At 40.9% G+C, this 19,149-nt stretch overlaps 1 protein-coding gene across 1 annotated transcript in view; it reads left to right on the forward strand.

Annotated features, from left to right (window-relative positions):
- The window catches only part of LOC137239628 (uncharacterized), a 548,208-nt gene that overhangs the window by 215,190 nt on the left and 313,869 nt on the right, over positions 1 to 19,149 (forward strand). The window lies entirely within an intron of this gene.

Genomic DNA, 19,149 nt, shown 5'->3' on the forward strand with positions numbered 1-19,149 from the left:
ATGGACTCCTACATTAGATTGGCCGATCGAATAATCGAATTCGAGGCCGATTTTAATGATATCAATGCGGCTCTGCACACTGTACACACTCTTGCAATACAGCAAAAAGAGTTGCAAGCCAAGTGGGAAAAAGCAGAGAACGCCCTAGAGGAGTTGCTTGGCTCTGACACGCTCGACGCAAAGAAAATTCCAGCGGTCAAGATCAAGCATAAAGCGGCATATGCTGTATTCCTGAGATGCATGTCGAACATGGCTGAAATTCAAACTAAATTGAAGGAGGAAAAAGATAGGGCAGTCAAACCTGAGGGAGAACGCGCACGCGAACACAGTATCCGCCTGCCAGCTTGCGATACTGAGGTATTCAAGGGCGACTACCTATCTTGGCCAACGTTTCGTGACCTGTTCACGGCCATCTACAAAAACAACAGTCGCCTAAGCCCGGTAGAAAAGTTGTTCCACCCAAAAAACCCAAGGTGAGGCAAAGGACATTGTCAAGAAATGTCCTTTGACAAATGAAGGCTTCGAAACAGCCTGGAAAAACCTATGTGAGAGATACGAGAATAAGCGGATTCTCGTAAACTCACAACTACAAATTTGTTTAATCTAAAAAAGATAGATAGCGAGTGCGGCAGCTCTATCAAAACCTTACAGCGCGACATAAATAATTGCTTGGCATCTTTAAAAACACATCAGATCGATGTTTCAAATTGGGATGCGATTATTACCTATTTATATTCGACAAAATTACCTGAAAATACGTTGGCTCTATGGGAGCAGAGCATTAACCACAAGACGGACATATCCAAGTGGGAGGATATGGACAAATTCTTGTCAAATCGTTTCCAGACACTTGAAACCGTGTCTGGTTTTACAGGGAATGCCACTTCTAAAGTGCAAAAATCAAACACGTCGCGCCAGTCGACGGAAAACCCTACAAAAAGACTTGGTGCTTTTCAAACCAAAGTAACCAAGCAAACACCAAAATCAATATGTAAAATGTGCAAATCTACGGAGCACAGATTACGCAACTGTTCACGTTTTTGCGATTTAAACCCGGTAGAAAGGATTAAATTCGTCAAATCCACAAATAGCTGCCTGAATTGTTTATCCCCAGGACACACAGTGACGAGGTGCACCAGTTCGTACAACTGTTCCAAATGCCACTCTCGTCACCACACGCTCCTGCATGCGGACACACTTCAGCAACCGGCGGTGCGAAATCCCTTCAAAGATGCGGATAATGCCCCATCAACTTCGGCACAGACAAGGAAAAGACAGGAATCGGGACAACCACCTTCCTCTGCGAATCAGAATGTCAAATCCTGTCATGCCAATTCCAGCACAGGCGTGCTATTAGGAACTGCTCGCGTACACATTCACCATAATGGTACCGACTTCTCCGCGCGGGCATTAATTGATTCTGGGTCTGAATGTTCCTTTATAACTGAAAGACTGAAACGCAGAATCAATTTGCCAGCGAGGAAAATGCATGCCCATGTTTCAGGCATCACAAATGCGGTGTCAGCTCAGGTGAAAGAAGCATCCAACATCGAATTACGTTCACCAGTGGATCCCTGCTTCAGCCTGACTACACCCGTACTAGTTCTAGCGAAACTCACTGGGAATCTTTCATCCTGCCATATCAACGCAATGGCTATGCAGGCATTCCCAGACTTGATTTTTGCAGACAAGAGGTTCTACGTCACCGAAGACGTAGACCTCATACATATATCCCCACATTATAATGAGCGGTATAAAAAAGAATGTGCTAAACACACTCTTAGCCCAAGAGACAGTGTTCGGTTGGATACTAACCGGTCGTATCGAATCACCGAATCCAACGAAGAGCATTAGGTCTTTCTACAACGAGGTTGCGTTAGACAACCAACTCAAAGCTTTCTGGGAGGTAGAAAATGTACCCAAAAATAAAATATTAAATGAAGATGAAAGGTACTGCGAACAACTATTTAAAGAAACAACGCAGCGAAGTGAGAATGGAAGGTACACCGTGTCACTACCATTCCGGCAGGATTACCCTAACAATATTAACTTAGGACCATCCCTGAAGCGTGCATGCTCTCAATTCTTCCGGAATGAGGGGCGGCTAATAAAAAACCCAGATTTAGGTAAGGAATATGTTCGAGTGTTGTCAGAATATGAAACGCTCGGACATATGAGAAAATTGAAAAAGAATATCCCATCCGACGATTCGGATCATTACTTCCTGCCCCACCACGCCGTTGTAAAAGCAGAAAGTACAAACACCAAGGTACGCGTAGTATTTACCCCCTCGAGCCCTACGGCCAACGGTAATAGCTTAAACGATATTCTCCTCCCGGGCCCAGTTCTACAAGCCGATCTACCCATCCTTATATTACGATGGAGACTATACCGTTTTGTCTTCAATAGCGACATCGAAAAGATGTATCGTCAAATTTGGGTTAACGATAATCACACCAAATTTCAACGTATTGTGCATCGCACGTCCCCGAATGACCCTATTAGTCTTTATGAATTAAAGACGGTTACCTTCGGAGTGAATTGCGCTCCATATCTCGCGATAAGAACGCTCCTACAACTGGCAGACGACGTGTCAAACTCACACCCTACAGCGGCTAACATACTACGAGAATACATGTATGTAGATGACGTGTTAGCGGGTGGACATACGATCACATCGACTATTAAAGCCAGAGATGAAATTCGTCAAGTCCTACACTCAGCGGGCTTCGCAAATGGACATCCAATTCAGAGTACATTCTAAGGGACATCCCCAAAGCAGACCTTCTCAATGAAAACTTCCTGGCATTCGAAGATACCAGTTCAGTTAAAGCGTTAGGCATTCGATGGAATGCCCTCTCCGATTTATTTTATTTTAAAGCAGGGACGCTGGACAACCCGGAAAACATTACGAAGAGAGCGATACTATCAGCAATCGCCAAACTTTTCGATCCCTTGGGATGGCTGGCACCAATGGTCATTGTGGCAAAAATACTCATGCAGAGTATTTGGTTGGAAGGCACCGCTTGGGACGAACCAGTATCTACCAGTATGCTGGAACGATGGAAAACCTTCACCGACCAATACCATGAAATCGATAAAATCCGGATACCTAGATGGGTCAACTTTTCACCAAGAACCGACATCGAGATCCATGGATTTTGTGACGCATCCGAGAAGGCTTATGCAGCAGCCATTTACATGCGCGTCAATACGGATGATAATGTCTGCACGAACCTGCTTCTGGCCAAAACCCGAGTAGCCCCAGTGAAAACTCTTTCTCTTCCACGTTTGGAACTTTGCGGAGCCGTGCTGTTAGCGGAAATCACCGAATCGATTTTCAGAAACCTTAAGTTGGGACCAGTGAGAGTTCACCTTTGGACGGATTCAACTATCGTCCTCGCATGGATAAGGAAACCGCCGTGTTCCTGGTCCACTTTCGTCGCACATCGGATCACCAAGATCATCGACATGGTCGGAAATAAGGACTGGCTGCATGTAAACTCAGAATCTAACCCAGCAGATTTGGGTGCAGAGGATTACCTGCGTCTGAATTGGTCAACAATTCGTTGTGGTGGCAGGGACCTTCTTGGCTGCAAGAAGACACTTCCCAATGGCCAGCACAAGAAAGTGACTACATCACCTCCGTAGAGGAAAAGAGGGCGAAGACATGCGCAACAACAACAGTAAATATTACCGATGTTCTCCAACGCTTTTCAGACCTACATAGGGCTTTACGGGTGCTCTCATACGTTATGAGGTTTTACCGAAGAACTCACCCCGAAACAAAAAATTCATTCCATGTCATGTCGCACCTAATCTCCCCTGATGAAGTTAAGGCCAATACACGACTTTTAATTAAAATCTATCAGAAACAACATTATAGTTCCGAATATAAGGATCTAAAGGCCGGAAAACCAATTGCAGGGAAAAGTGCAATACTCTCACTTAATCCCTACCTAGACCAACATGGCATCATTCGGGTAGGAGGGCGACTCGGGGCGTCAAAGGACTTAGCTTTTACTGAACGCCACCCAATCCTCCTCCCATACAACTGCCGTTTATCCCGTCTTACAGTCCTAATGTTTCATCAACAAAGTCTGCATGGGGAAAACCAACTCATGTTACGTCTGATACGCACCCAATACTGGATACCTAACATCAAAACCATGATTAGGGCAACCATTCATAATTGCAAAACCTGCACTATTCACCGAAAACAGGCGCAGTCCCAACTTATGGGTACCCTTCCCTGCGAACGGACTACTTTTACCCGCGCGTTCACCAATACCGGGGTAGACTTTGCGGGGCCTTTCGACGTCAAAAGCTACCGCAGTAGGGGATGTCGACTGTCAAAAGGCTACGTATGCCTTTTTGTCTGTTTCTCCACTAAGGCCATCCACTTAGAAGCCACTAGTGACCTTAGTACTCCATGCTTTCTCGCAGCCTTTGCTCGTTTCATCGCGAGAAGAGGATGTCCGAAAAACATCTACTCCGACAATGGTACAAACTTTGTCGGAGCGTCAAGATCTTTACGATCCGAGTTTAAAGCCTTCCTGGCAGAAAGCCGAGACAAAACAGTCTCAAAGTACAATCATCAAGCATTAAGCTGGCATTTTATTCCCGCCGCTGCTCCACATATGGGCGGCTTGTGGGAGGCGGGAGTGAAGAGCTTCAAAAGCCACTTCAAAAAGATCGCGTCTCCCCATAAGTACACCATGGAGGAGTTCCAAACCCTTTTGTGCAGGATTGAGGCGTGCCTCAACTCGCGCCCACTCAGTCCAGGGTCGAATGACCCAACGGATCTGGAACCACTAACCCCAGGACATTTCCTAACGGGCAGCCACCTACTGGCTCCGCCAGAACCAGATGCTAGTGAAAGCTCTGCCTCGATGATAAATCGGTGGCAGAAACTCAAAGCCCTCCATCATACTTTCTGCAAGCGATGGAAGGTGGAATATCTATCCGAACTTCAAAAACGAGTGAAGTGGAAGCATCCCAAAGAAAACATACAAGTGGGAGATCTCGCCGTCCTCAAAGAGGACAACTTATTTCCCAACGAATGGAGGTTAGGTAGAGTCGTCAACGTACACCCCGGCGAAGATAACCGAGTTCGCGTAGTCGACCTCATAACAGAGAAGGGTCAAGTCAGACGACCTTTGGTCAAACTGATCCTCCTTCCAACGGAGGAGATGGACTGCGAGAAGGCCAATAGCTCCTCATAACAATCCCTCCGTTCCTCTCCCTCACCCCCTTCCGAACTCCACCTTCCTATCGAGACCCAAAACGAACCCAAATTCACTCGCTCACCCAGAGCGAGGACACCAGAAAACACCCAGATTCACTCACTCCCCAGAGCGAGGACACCAGAAAACACCCAAATTCACTCACTCCCCAGAGCGAGGACACCAGAAGATCCCCAAGTTCACTCGCTCGCCCCGAGCGAGGACACCAGAAACCACCCCATTCACTCGTTATCCCATAACGAGGACACCATAAAAGCCTACCGCAGAAGGGCGAACCGATCTGCCACAGAACCTAAAGGCTGTCAGCCCATTATCTTTCTTAATCCCCAGTAAATCAACCCAAGTTCACTCGCTCACCTAGAGCGAGGATCACAGAACACCTACGCACTCGGCCAAAAAACCCCATAACCCAGCTTTCGTTCATCGCAAATGAGGCCATGATAATCCTAACACAGATCCACTATCTGCCACAGAGTACAAATACACCCCCCCCCCCCCCCCCCCCAAAAATTTTAATGAGTATAAAATTCTTCTTCCGTCAACGAGTATAGAAAAGCGATTTAAAAACGATTATCCATTTGGATCACCAAAGGTAGACACATTTGATTCGTCTATGAATCCAACGGTGATTGAATAACCAGATTCAGTTTTTGATCATCATAGGGAAACTCAAATACCTAAATGCTGAGTGCAAACTCACTAAAACGAAGTCGCAGTGCCGTACGACACTATCTTACATGGTCATATGGCGTCGATCCCCCCCATAGGCGGTCGCTTTCGCGTGAAGAATGTCGTCAACCTCAAAGATTTTTTGAGCTAGCGAAACGCTTTGCGAATTCAGAACATTGATACACGCCTTCGTCCTTCAATGAGATTAGTCAATACACTAGGCTCCAAGTCGATAATAGCTACACCACTCTGTGATCAGGGTTGGGTCATGTACCTTTCATATTATTGGTTTATTGAGATAATTGTCACATACATTCGCATGCCTTGCGCCATGGCGACTCACACTATTAGTTATTTTGGTTGTGTACTATCAACTACCTACCAACCTACACATAATGTTTGCTCTTAGCATCGAAGCATCTACCAATGATGACATGATATGAAACTTCTCGCTCTCTGAGAGCGCGTGAAAATGTGCATTTTTTTATAACATTGACCATAGATGCCATCATCCTCAAAATCAAATTTGGGCATTTCGGAATAACTTTGGGGTATTTTACATGGCAAAGGTTTAATTTATGATTTTCACCGAAAACTTACTCAAGATTGTCAAATGGGATATCAAAAAACTCGAATTTTTTCAGGATCACAAATACAAAAAAAAGCTTATTTTACCCGTTAAAAATTTTTCCGTGACAACACGTGAAATTTAATTTTTTGATAGCTAAGATAAAATGTACTTATCTCTTTTCGTGCGTTAATATAACAGCTCATTTAATTCTGTTATTTCTTGTACCTTTTTTACAAATTTTTGATCCGCTTATGTAGTTGAATACACTTGAAATGAAAAATAACGAAAACGCACCGATTTTCTTGGAATTTTTTTTGCGCGGTTTACGCAACTCTGCTCTTCAAGACCCATTCTTGGAAACGAATGAAGTTTGTTTACAATCGAATGAACCAATGTTTACAATTGAATGAACTTTAAGACCCATTCCTGGAAACGAATTGAGAGAGAATGAATGTTTCGTATCATGTCATCATTGGCATCTACTTTCCTATCTGTACCTACCAGGGGACTCTCGCAAATCGAAATTCAGAACTTAACAACAAAAAGTTACTCTATCGCAACCGGCGTTTTCTTTTAGGAACGGCAAGCCATTATATTCACGAAAATATATATCGATACAAACATAACACGCTAAATCTACTAGAAACATAAGTGAGACATTTAAAGTGACTTACAGGCAATATATGGTATATATCCTAATTCCTTCCAGTTAACCTCTCATCAGGCTGAAAGCGTGTAACCCTGAAGCTCGTTTTATTATGCTCCCCCATCTCAGAAGCCGGCGAGGCGCCGGTCATTATGCTGCTGCACCGCCTCGTCAACCTACATGGAAACAAATACTCAATTTTCATTTAGCACTGTATAAAAATAGGAAACTACTTACGTGTCTTAACCTTTGCATTAACGCCCCTGTTTGCGTTAAAAGGTTGGCTAGTAAAATTTGATGATGAGCACCACCACCGATGGGGTTATGTGTTTGGGCTGGTGCAATAAAATCGCATGGTATTAATCTTGTACCCGGAGGAATTAGTTGGTAAAAAGCGTGTTGACCATTTGTGCCTGGTTCAGCCCAAATAATTGTGCGCAACAATACCGACCACGCCTCATTATGGAAGGCTATAATTCCCGTGTTGTGGACACTTCGGTGATGACATATTTCTTGTCACGACGTTCTCCTATTCTGTAATCTTTCAACGCGCGATTCAAGGGTATGCGGTCCCCGGCCAATGTACTACAGCCATTAGGCTAAAAAATCGTTGCAGCAGCTTTCGCGAGCTGATACCACCACTGGACGTCCCTCAGCACCTTCGCCGTCAATGGGCTGTAACAGATTTGTGCCGTAATCATCTGCAGTCATATTTCCAAATATATCGCCTTTAACAAAATAAGGCGCACCTATATTCCTCGGATGCAAGAGTGTGCGGCGGTGGGGTTGCGTTTTCGGATGGACTGCTTCCGCATCATATCCTTGTATATATATATAAACTTATGCTTAGAACAAACCTGAAAAAATGCAAAACCAATAGAAACAGGTAAAGTCGCCATATCTTCTTTGAGATCTCAAACCCACCACTATGTGTGTGCTTCTATTGAGCGCGCTTCTTGCTGATAGTGAAACTCTTCCGCACTCTAATCGGCTCGCTGTTGTTATTGAATACCAGGCGATGTCTGACCGACCGGCACAGTAGTGTTGATGACATTACCGACTCCGGCTTGTTGCATCTTTTCTAATAGATACTTTGATTGCTGCAGTAGCGGCGTCGTTCAAATCGTTTGTATTTTCTGCAGTGTCACAAAGTCGGTTTATTTCCAAGCGCTCGACAGTACGTAACAAACCCTGCAATTCAGAGTCAGTGACATCAATATTCGCCACGATAAACAAAATCAATTATGGTCTTAGATCTGTAAATATTATGTCGCCAGGTTGTATGATGGTTGGATGCTTGCAGGGATTTTCGAAAAAACGTTTTTGTAAATATGACGAGCACGCGGACAATACAACCTTATGGGCTTTTAGGCAGCCATGCTCACAGGAAAGGGTCATATCACATGTGGTGTGTGTTCTTGTTTAATTTTTCACAGTAAATTTAGGAATACAGTGTGTTTTAGATTCGGGATTTATAAGTAGTCACTTTTAACATCATGGAAGACCCCAACCGTATGATGGCACATGCGGGTGGTATGATGGCCCCGCAGGCGTACGGTATGCCAGATCAGGATGATGTCCAAAACGCTGGGAATGAAAATGAGGTGCGTAAGCAAAAGGATATTGGTGAAATTCTACAGCAGATTATGAGCATTTCGGAGCAGTCATTAGTTTGTCCCAACGAAGACTAAAATATTGTCGACACACTTGTATAGGTACACTATGATAGTGGCCGCTAATAACACAAAAGCGGTTTGTTCTTTTTCCTAGTCAGTCGTCGCTTGGTCCAACCACATTACATCCAATGTCACAATGCGCCATCACCGCACTGAATCATGACTGTAAATTTGCCCAGGCTTACTCAGAGGGTGTACACAAATCCCAATACTGGGCATATGTGTACGAGGTGGCGTCTGGATGCCATCTTGGTGCCAATGTTTCTCTGAGGTTCTACCTCAGCCTGTTTTAATCTGATATTTTTACTATCGCTGAATGAAAGCAATTGTGTGCGATAGCAAAGGTTCTTTCCCATACTCTCGGTATATTCTGCTTTACCGGCTACTACCGGTTCCAAAGATCAATCATATCCTTTAAATCTGTGGGCTGAAATGAAACAAAAGAATAAAAATAAGAAATTAGCCAATTTATAAAATTATCAAAAAGGAACGATACTGGCATACTTACCCAGCACACGTTTTTTTCTGGGATCTCCATCACCAGTCACTTGAAAATAAAAGAAAATGCATTAAAAATCTGAAATAACATAAAAAATAACAATAAAAATTACTGAAATAAAATAATTGCAAAATGTTTCACTACTTACCCTTTTGTTCAGCCACGCGTAAATTTCACATGAATTGAAGCGAAACGGTAAAACAAATCTTTCGATTCATTTTTTTTTCTGCTTCATTCTCTATACTGGAATGCTCAACCAACGTAGGTATGTATGTATGATACATACAAGAAAACGAGAAACGGCAGAGTTGCCACGTTACCTAACGCGACCACCAAATGGACCGTTTCACAACGCCTCTGTCAGGGTTCAGACACATCACTTTCCCTTTACCCAGGAAGACCACGATCCAAATAAGAACATCGACATTCATAAATACAAATAAAACCGAAATTCAAATGTTAAAATTCAAAAAAAAAAGGTATTTCATCTCGTGAAAACCCCAGACCCCTATCCCTAATGCATCCGTTTTCGGTGCAGGGATAACGCAGCCGAAGACGCATACCGCCTTAGACAATTCCCGCACCGGTACGGGAAAAAGCCCATATGCCCATTCAAATGGGCAATCAGACACGAGAACGAGCTTAGTGCCCGCTGGCACACACGGCAACTAAATTGCCAATGGGGCACTGGATCCTGGTGCGGCCGCCGCACCCATCACCCCTTCACACCCGCGGTAAAATGTGGAGTACCATGTCGTGGCCCTGCCGCGCACCCTCACGACGATGGGCGTCCGCCTAGCACGGAGCACCCCGGTGTCGGCGCGCCGCAGCTCCTCCCTCGCTGCATGTTGCAGGACCTCGACCGGCGCAAAACATGGCCATGAGCCCCTTCGCCGCTCCGCATAGCGGATGTCCGCGACCACCTCAATGGGTTCCGCATCCCCCTCCGCAGACTCCAGTATCAAACATATATATTGCCGCGGGTCCATTTGATACTGAAAAAAAAAAGAAAGAAAATAGAAAACCCATTAAAAAAAAAAAACAAAAAAAAATATTAAAAAATCCGTTAGGAATTTGTCATACTTACGTTTTACCAGCTTGAAAATCCTTTTCCAAATAACAATGTGGTGAGGGTAATTTATCCACCACAATCCTACAGTAATGTACCCTGGAAAATTCCTGTTACGGGAAAACAACTGGATGGCAACCCGCAACATAACAACGGCAGCCTCATTAGTGCTGTCGGACTAAGGGCGGATACCGAACACTAAATAGACAAAATCAGTACCGAAAACCGCAAAACATCACAATCGGGACTGACGCGTTTTTGTATTTTTACTCATGTGGGCGTCTCATGCAGTACCAACCAGTCATACACAACAACAAAGGAACTCAAAAAAAAGGCGGAAACAAAACAAAAAAAAAAAACCGCTCCTTGCACAAAAATTTCACTTTTTTTTAAACAAAGAAATTTGTTGTCGTCTTTTTTTACCTTGTCCGTTTTTTGGGTACTGTTTTCTGGCTGGGGGGCAGGACTTGTTGTTTTTCAACAACAAACATCAAAAAACAATCCGGGTCCCGAAATAAAAGAATCCCGACACGACAAAATCCCGAAATGGGAAAAAGTCAACTGTTTCTACCGGCCTAGTGTGCTACTGCCCCAGTGACCTAGTTTTTTTCAAGGGCAAGCATATACATATATGTATATATACTCGCACACCACAAATTCACCATACCAGCTGTCAGCTAACCAATAAATATACGACAGGGTTGCATGCAGTCTCAGAATGGTACGTGCAGATAGAAAGCGTCGTGGAGAACGCATCGCCAATCTGCATGCAAGCACCGGCAGTTGGTACACTTTCGAGTTTAATTACGATTGTCGCTATCGCACAAAATTAAATCCGTACCTTCGTCAGCCTCTACGCTTCGTTTTAAACTCGGTTTATTCCTCTATTTTAACGTACGTTTGTTAATAAAACAACACGCGTATCACGAAAACAAGTAATTTTGCGCGGGTGGCTTGGAATCACGCCCGTTCCAACCTCCCACACACCGCAATCTTGCTGGTTTTGTTGAAATGCATAAGCTGCTCGAAATCACAGCACTAACTACCTTGCAAAAACGCTCTCGTCATTCCACGTCATTTGACTAGTCATTTTACGGTGATAGGTTATATTCGTAGTCACATTTGCATGGGCGTGGGTAAGTTTTGTGACCAAGTGTTTTGTAGGGTAATAATATAATACACAACTGACGAAATACATGCGCTGCAGCGAAAACGCGCATCACCCAACCAACCTCACGGTCACTCGCCCTGGCACATCCATAAAATGCCACAGTCGACCTGAGAGCGACACGACACGTTATACGCTGGAACGGACACCTCGGCCTCTTCGTCCAACCAACAAAAAAACCGCAAATCTGGAATGGAGACCTCGGCCTCTTCATCCGGAACGACAAAAACCAAAGAATAACAAAAAATGGTGCCACTCTGGAACGGAGACCTCGGCCTCTTCGTCCAGCCTTACTGGCCATCGACTATACACATATTACATTCTGAATTTCTATATTTATGTATAATTCAATGGCAAGAAATATTCACTTATAACTGTTCATAACCGCTAATTTTTTCATCTTAGCTCAGGTGGCATGCGAAGCAAGTCGGAAAGGATTCCCGGCCATTTTGCGTCGTCAGACGAACTCCTCATTTAGATTAAGTTTAGTGTGTAAGTCTTATATTCATTTTTCTCGTTTCAGCGGAGGTCATTGGCGGAAAACGATGTTGCGTATCGCAAGGGGGGCCGGCATGTTTAGGCAGGATGCCTAACTTTTTCCGCATCTGTCTGCGATCCCCCCAATGCAACCCTGCGAATCGATACTCGATACTCGAATTAATTTGTAACCACCCACACCATCACCGCCACATGCATGTGCATGCATGTACATGTACGTGTATGTGTGTATTTTGTCAGCACTCATGCATATGCATGTCTGGGTTGATGTGTGGGTGCCTTTCCCTTCCAAAACGGAGGATTTTGCGGGTCAACGGTTGTAGCTTGCTATACAACCGGCCTCTTGGATTCTAACAGCCAACGCGTACACATCTGCCGCCAGCGATCTCTGCCGTTTTTTCTATAATACAGTCAGGTAATATTGTAACCAGTTTATTTTACTTCTACCCAATAAAACAGATTATTATAACGAGAAATTCTCGTCTTCATTTTTCTTCTTTATTCCAAAAACCCAACCCGTTCATTGAGATCGACCCGGTGCGCCCACCTACCTCGAGGATGAGACGCACCCCGGCCGAACAATGCACAATCGGAAGCTGAGTGGAAAAAAGTGAAATTCCTGTATTGCTAAATATGTAAATTCTATTTTTTCATAACGTATCAGTCGGCCAAATTATCCAAACAAGATTACCTAAGACCCACTTCATGGTCCTTTCCAACCCTTTTTCCCTATGCGAAATAAACGAAGACATTTACCCAACTTTACAATTGGTGGAACTCCAAATTTTTGCTTCAATGGTGGCAAGGAGTTGGTAAGAATAAATAGAAAATATTAGAATGCCAGCTTTTTTAGCCTGTAATATTGGCGAAAGCTAATTGAAAAAAATTAACTTGTTATTCAAAAGTGCTGAAAATAGTAATTTTTAGCTTACAGTGAATCATTTAGCTCCAAAGGGTTAGAACTGTCCCTTAATTGCCTCCGAATCGCTTTCACATATATATTTGCCTCGCGCTCAAGCAATACCAACCTAAGTGCAATACTAAACATTATTTTATTAATTTTTTATTTATATTTTTGTTGTATTTTAAGGAAATATATGCTTGGTTACAAAATTTACACAATTGTAAGTAAATTATTTGTTCACTGCCAATTCGCAATAGAGCATCAGCTGTTTCGAAGTAAACTTTTGTTCGCCCGAAATTGTCGATAGGCGGAAAAAGTTCACCCGAACAAAAGAAGTGAAGGCGAACACTTTTCCGCGTGAACTTCGCGATAAGGGTGATTATGTAGTAACGGAATAAAAATAAATCTAGGACCTACAGGTAAAGAATAATACTTAAGGACTAAATCTTCTTTGTTTATAATGTGCATGTCCTCATCTATAAGTTCAGCTACTAAAATACCTAATCCAGATGAGGACACAAGAGGCTCTATAAAAGCGTTTCCAACTTTTGTTAAAACTTGAACTACCAAACTAGTTTCGTTTTGTTGGTTGACAATTTTTATAGAACCCAATGTACTATTTAAGAAGAAACTGTCCCTATCATTCTTAAAATTTATAATAAATTTATCATTTTTAAAAATTTTACTACAATCCGTAAAATTTCGTCTTTCTTCTATTCTTAAAAACAATTGCTGCAGTATCTTAGACGGATTGTGAATAAGTTAATGTATTGCATATAATTCTCAAATTTATATGCTGAAAAAGAATCTAACGGGCCAAATTGTTTTACGCAATCGATTAAAGGCAAAAGGCCGTGGACATTGAAACTAATTAAATTCGCGCCAAAATAATTACAAAATAATTTAACAAACTCCTTTAAGATTTCATTCGCAACATTAGATTCTACTTTACAAGACTTCTCACAGGAGAGAAGTCGAATAGCGCAATGCAACAAAAGAAAGTGATAATAAAGGTTATCCGGTATACAGTCTTTCAAATCGAATATGCCAGAATGTAATAAAAACTGCCGGTATTCTGTCGATTTCCAGTTGCTTAATTGGTCTAGATCACGGCTTCGTCTAGAAAACTCAGAGGGAACGTAATTATTCAGAAACATCAATTTTTCGTTCATTCTTGTTACGTTCCCTCTTTTAGTAAGCAACTGGAGTAGTTTTTTAGTTACTCCTAAGTCCACTAAATGCATGGGTTCCAAGGGAAACTGAGAAACCATGCCAATATTTACGGATTCTAGCAAAATCTCCCTCTGCTTATGGAATGACAAATCTAGGTTATTTTTAAATGAATCATCTGTTCTTAGCTCGCCCACTTCTTGGGATAGGCACACCCGATCTAAGTGTTGTCCCATTCGCAAGCATTTCGGGCAGCTATTTTTTGCTGTACGACCCTTTACCCCAGTTATAAATGCCCGAGCTGGTGAATCGCAAGTAAATAGCCTAACACTAAATTCCTTTAGCAATTGTCTAGATCCCACTTTCACCCCATTCTGAGCTAAAGTGCCTATCTCTTCGCAGAATTGTTTTAAAAAAATCATTTACATCTGGGGGCTTATTCATCCCAGAATAACAAGCTATCATAAATGTTTCAGAATTGGGGAAATCTACGACGTGGCCCAAAATTGACCATAATACCCTGTTAGGACTTTTGAAATTTTTAAGCCCATCTATCCCCACATCTATTGAAATTCGTTCTAAACTTTCGAGAAAATCAAATTCTTTAAAGTAAAAATTATATTCAAACCCAAAATACAAAAACTCGCGCTCTGAAAAAGACCTAATACTTACTAGTTCCCTGCTTGTACCCAGAATTGTTCTAGCGTCTACTGGCAATCCCTTAAGTCCTGCTCCATCCAAAGATCAGAAAGACTACTCTGGGATGTTTTATTTCTAAATGCCCAACCTTTCAACGCTAAACTTACCCTTCCCGTCATGTCCGTGGGTCCTACCTCTTCTACACTCTCGTTTAGTTCACCATCTTGAAATAAATACCTCTCATAGTCACTATCGCTATCATATTCACTATCGCTGTCATGACAGGAAGGAAGTTCCTCACCAGCGCACGGTGCATCATTGGCAGATAAAATATGAGACTTGTTGATGGTAAATCATCACTATCTAAAGAAATCACTCCCCCCACTAGTTGATGGTACTTCATTTCTATCTAAAGAAATTGTCCCCTGCTAGTTGCTAGTAAATTATCGGTATCTTGCCCAGGTGACTCATTTAATTTCCTAAATTTTTCTTTTAATCCCTCAAAATATGCCTTTTCCCTGCTCATTAAATTTGAGAATGTTCTCTAGTAGTGATATTAATAATAATAATAAAAATTAAATGAATTTTTGTCGGTGTTATCCTGTTTTGTTGTTGTGCTGTTGTGGTGTTCTGCAGTGTGTTCCTCAAAAGCACTGGAAATAAAAAGTTAAATTGTTTTTGCAATTTTTTAGTAAATGGGGATTTCAGTGGTTAAATAAATATATATAAATTCGAAGGTGTTTTTATAAGCTACTTTAGAGTTGTAATCATGTTAAAATCCGTTAACAAGTTTTGAAAATATTTCAATTTTAAAAAACGATGGTTTGAAATTTTGACGTGAAATTACCCCTAAAGCTTTTATTTGCACCAAAAAAAAAAAAAAAACAATACCGTTGGAATCACTGGTAAAATCTCTTGAGAGCCCAATTTTGCTCTTTTCTTTATGACAAATGTATGTATTATGCAATTGTTGCAACAAAATTTAAGTTATCAGCTTTTCCTTTTTAAAAAAGGATAAAGTAATAAAACATTTTTAATTAGTATATTACGATCACTAAATGTCTTTTAATTACCTACATATATATCTCTTAATAATATCAGACCAATTCTAAATATTCTCGCGGAATTTTGTTCTCGCGGATTTTTTTATTCCCGCGGAAAAATTCCTCCAATTCTGTTTTCCTAGGGAGAACAATAATTAGGGAATAGGAATTTCGAATTTTCGAAGTCAGCTGTTTTGTCAATTGAAATTTCGTTGCACATTTCTTATTTTGTTTAAAAAATTGAAAAGTTTAATTATTGTTGCAAATTTGTTGGAAATTAAGAAATAAAATATAAACATTGCACAGTATTTATTGCATTTCATGTGGTATTCACTGAAATGAGTAATGAATTGGTGCCACAGCAACATCAACAGCGGAACATAAGCAGAAGACGGCCGCATAACACAAATCTGCCGGAGTTGCCTGCTTTCATTCAGCAAATCAATTTGCTGGCGGCCAAGTTGAGTTGAATTCGTCCTTCATCATATGCCAAAATCTATTTAAGCCTTACTAAAAAATCCTTGCGCAATTTCTGGATGGCTGCATCAAATTTGTATACCAAAAGCTCTACCGTTGCTTATGATATACTTTTCAACTTAAAATAAAGAATATTGTGGTTGTAGTTGTTGTTGTATTAGAAGTGAGAATATTGTGGTAGAATATAAATACATTTTTAGCACAAATTTGTACAAATAAGTGTTCTTTCTTAAAATAACCAATTTCCTTTAACTATTTTGATGCATTCCCTTTAATTTAACAAGTGAAAAAACTCCTATGAAATGGCAGAGAAATCCCCCTCTCCCTCACATTCATAATACCTACTTTTCTCCCATAACCGGTTTCCGCTTTTTCGAACATTGTTCAGAATAGGAGGAAAGGGAGAAGTGAAAAAACTCACAAGGAATTTTTATTTAGAATACGAGGAATGGGAGAAGGGAGAAAACTCGCACGGAATTTTCGTTTAAAATGGGGCTGTATATATTTTACTAGCCTTTGCCCGCGGCTCCGTCCGCAAAGAGAAAATTAAACATATGTCTATTCACGTTAGCCTGCTTATAAGGTTATTTGTTTAAACAAAATTTGTCTGTCTAACGTATTTTATTTTTGTAATAGAGTAAAATAATAACTAAATGAGCTGATAACCTGATAGGGTCACCAAATGATCGAAAGCCACTAAATGACCCCGACGGAATTACAAATAAGGTGAAACTAATTATAAAAGCATGTTAATAAGGCAGCAGGTGCGAATGCAGAGTTACAAAGAAACATACAGATAAAGCTAATAAAAGCGTGTTAATAAAAACAATTAAAAGAGGGCGGATGGCGGGAGGAGACGGAGGGTGCCACTACTCACTTTGTAAGCCCTCGACTTATTTCACCCATTGAGTTTGTAATATTGGTGAATTTCAGTATGTGTAAAGTTGTAATGTGTAAAAATAAACATAAACAGCTTCCATTTGATACCCATATTGTACAAAGACATCCCCCAAATACATGATCTCAAGACCCTAGCCAGAACGGCATAAAATGTATCCTATGTCCGTCTCCTGGTTCTAAGCTACCCCTCCACCAATTTTAAGCCAAATCAGTTCATCCGTTCTTGAGTTATAAATAGTGTAACTAACACCACTTTCTTTTATATATATAGATTAAGATGATACCATAAAATCTTCCTAGCTTTGTCAGGGGTCTTGCACTGAACCCGTTTTGACATACACTATTATGCATATATGTACAGGCGCATGCATATATATATTTTATGATAACACCATAAAATCTTCCTGAACTTTGTCAGGGGCCTTGCACTGAACCTGTTTTGACATACACTATTATGCATATATGTACAGGCGCATGCATATATATATTTTATGATAACACCATAAAATCTTCCTGAACTTTGTCAGGGGCCTTGCACTAAACCTGTTTTGACATACACTATTATGCATATATGTACAGGCGCATGCATATATATATTTTATGATAACAACGTAAAATCTTATAGAACTTTGTCAGGGGCATTGCACTGAACTGATTTTGGTGTACGCCATGATACATAAATGCACAAGCGCATGCTCATTTGTTTATTATGGTGACACCACATAATCCTCCTAATCTTTGTCAGAGACATAACAATTTACTTATTTTGGTATTCATCATAATATATAGATGCGTCCGCGCAGTTGCATCTCCATATTATGTTGGACACCATAATATATTAAGTTTAGACACATTTTTTTTAGTACATACAAAATGTATGGCGGCAATGAAAAAGATAAATACGACAGTTCTTATCGTAAATGGCCGTCAACAGTTTTCTTTTCACTTTTGCTTCTTTTCAAAATCACTCTTATCACTTTTTTGTTTGTATTTTTCACAAACTTCACAAATTAAAAAAAATTGTAGAAATCACGCTTGAATTTTTAAAGATTTTTAACGTCAATGGCGCGTCAAATATTTTTTTTTTTAATTCCCTTTTTTGGGATTTTTTAAGCAAGACACTCATGTTTTTTCATTCGCACTCATTATATTTATGGGAAAATTTTTCCACCCTGAAAAATATCCTAAAAACTTTAATTTTTTGAAACCGAAATTTTTGATGGTGTTGGAATCTCAGGGGAAAGTGGTTCAAAGTGGGTAGTCATGGTTGGCAGGGTTAGCAGGTAGATTTTCGAAGGGTTATTAGATACAAAAAACTGTTAATGTCGTTTTCTCAAACCCAGGGCCGTATTACGTGTTACGATCAGTGACTGAAAACCAATTTGACTGAAGCAATAACTATGCAACTGTCAAACTTTTTTTTTTTTAACTATAATAAAGTATGGATCTAACGAGTACTACTTGTCGCTGGTTCAAATCAGCCATTAATCCGATCCACCTTCCAAGAGCTATTGTGATTTAAAAAATGAGTTTCGATCACGGATCGTAACACGTAATACGGACCCAGGTACATTTCAAGCAAGAGCAAGGCAGGTAGTGTTTTCTTTGTAGAACTAGGGAACCTTTTTGTCTAGCTAGACTTGAATTTTTACTTGATCTAAGTATAAATAATAGTACATTCGCCTTTTTCCTTCATAATATCTGCAAGGCTCGCCGGATACTGTTCAGTTTATAATTGCAGTTTATAACCCGTCATTTATTTAAAAATATAATATGAATAAAAGGGCGCGAGAGTTTGAGTGTACAAATGATCCAGATACTTATGTTCTGTTTCGTCTGTGGTCAATTTATCGTTAAAAGGATGCGACGTGTGTTTTCAAATCCTTTGAAAGTTACATACTATAAGTATTTTGGAATTGAGCCTAAAAACAATGAAAACCCATGGACACCGAATACTGTGTGCGCCACATGTCG

Source organism: Eurosta solidaginis, chromosome 1, assembly GCF_040869045.1.
Source record: "Eurosta solidaginis isolate ZX-2024a chromosome 1, ASM4086904v1, whole genome shotgun sequence".
In the NCBI taxonomy this organism is placed as follows: domain Eukaryota; kingdom Metazoa; phylum Arthropoda; class Insecta; order Diptera; family Tephritidae; genus Eurosta; species Eurosta solidaginis.